Source organism: Palaemon carinicauda, chromosome 4, assembly GCF_036898095.1.
Source record: "Palaemon carinicauda isolate YSFRI2023 chromosome 4, ASM3689809v2, whole genome shotgun sequence".
Taxonomy (NCBI): domain Eukaryota; kingdom Metazoa; phylum Arthropoda; class Malacostraca; order Decapoda; family Palaemonidae; genus Palaemon; species Palaemon carinicauda.
This window is the reverse complement of record NC_090728.1, coordinates 185,319,509-185,321,849: the sequence shown is the minus strand read 5'-3', so window position 1 is coordinate 185,321,849 and position 2,341 is coordinate 185,319,509.

Sequence of the window (2,341 nt, the reverse complement as noted above, 5' to 3'; positions counted from 1 at the left end):
AGAAGAAACAAATATGCGATAAAAATTGATAAAATCCACCAACGAATTATCTTTTATAGTTACAGCCTTGCCAAATGAAAAATTTTTCTTTGTACATTTTGGAAAATAAATGATAAAAGTTTGTAATTCAATATATTCTTTTATCCTAAAACCACATATGTCATTATCCATGTAGTATATTATAGGATTTGTAGGTCATGAATGTCAATCATCACTTTTAGGGTAAAATGATCAAATCTAGGGTAAAATTGGCTAAGTTTTAGGGTAATTGGAAGAGATCTCGTGGAAGCCCGGGGCTCACAGAACGTTTTTCTCTGGTGTGACTTCGATCTTCGAGTTATTAAGGCTTACTCCAAAAACCCGTAAGAGTGCATAGGCGAAGTTATGTGAATTGGAACTCCACAGATAAGTCTTTCATTTCACACAAACAGTGATTGAAGAGAGTTCTCTTAATTCTACACACTTTATAAAGTGAATAAACATGGGGAGAAATTTTGGCTATGCTTCTCCAAATGACGTAGATCGTGAATGGCGATGAACTATTCATCTAATAACTCCCAATCACAACATTCTCGAACAAGTCATTTACTTGGTGATTCTCGAACAAGTCATTTACTTGGTGATTCTCGAACAAGTCATTTACTTTGCGATTCCCGAACTAGTAATTTACTTGGCGATTCTCGAACAAGTTATTTACTTGGTGATTCTCGAACAAGTCATTTACTTGGCGATTCTCGAACTAGTCATTTACTTGGTGATTCTCAAACAAGTCATAAAGGCTAATTGGTGATTTTCGAACTAGTCATTTACTTGGCGATTCTTGAACTAGTCATGTACTTGGTGATTCTCGAACAAGACATTTACTTAGTGATTCTCGAACAAGTTATTTACTTGGCGATTCTCGATCTAGTCATGTACTTGGTGTTTCTCAAACAAGTAATTTACTTGATGATTCTCGAATAACTCATGTACTTGGTGATTCTCAAACAACTCATGTACTTGGTGATTCTCGAATAACTCATGTACTTGGTGATTCTCGAATAAGACATTTACTTGGTAATTCTCGAACAAGTCATTTACTTGGTGAGTCTCGAACTAGTCATTTACTTGGCGATTCTCGAACAAGTCATTTACTTGGCGATTCTCGAACAAGTCATTTACTTGGCGATTCTCGAACAAGTCATTTACTTGGCGATTCTCGAACAAGTCATTTACTTGGCGATTCTCGAACAAGTCATTTACTTGGCGATTCTCGAACAAGTCATTTACTTGGCGATTCTCGAACAAGTCATTTACTTGGCGATTCTCGAACAAGTCATTTACTTGGCGATTCTCGAACAAGTCATTTTCTTGGCGATTCTCGAACAAGTCATTTACTTGGCGATTCTCGAATAACTCATTTACTTGGTGATTCTCGAACAAGTCATTTACTTGGTGATTCTCGAACAAGTCATTTACTTGGTGATTCTCGAACAAGTCATTTACTTGGTGATTCTCGAACTAGTCATTTACTTGGCGATTCTCGAACTAGTCATTTACTTGGTGATTCTCGAACAAGTCATTTACTTGGTGATTCTCGAACTAGTCATTTACTTGGCGATTCTCAAACAAGTCATTTACTTGGCGATTCTCGAACAAGTCATTTACTTGGCGATTCTCGAACAAGTCATTTACTTGGCGATTCTCGAACAAGTCATTTACTTGGCGATTCTCGAACAAGTCATTTACTTGGCGATTCTCGAACAAGTCATTTACTTGGCGATTCTCGAACAAGTCATTTACTTGGCGATTCTCGAACAAGTCATTTACTTGGCGATTCTCGAACAAGTCATTTACTTGGCGATTCTCGAACTAGTCATTTACTTGGTGATTCTCGAACTAGTCATTTACTTGGTGATTCTCGAACAAGTCATTTACTTGGCGATTCTCGAACAAGTCATTTACTTGGTGATTCTCGTATAACTCATGTACTTGGTGATTCTCGAACAAGTTATTTACTTGATGATTCTCGAACAAGTTATTTACTTGGTGATTCTCGAACAAGTTATTTACTTGGTGATTCTCGAACAAGTTATTTACTTGGTGATTTTCAAACTAGTCATTTACTTAGCGATTCTCTAACTAGTCGTTTACTTGGCGATTCTCTAACTAGTCGTTTACTTGGCGATTCTCTAACTAGTCGTCGATTCTCGAACAAGTTATTTACTTGGTGATTCTCGAATAAGTTATTTACTTGGTGATTCTCGAACTAGTCATTTACTTGGTGATTCTCGAACAAGTCATTTACTTGGCGATTCTCGAACTAGTCGTTTACTTGGTGATTCTCGAACAAGTCATTTAC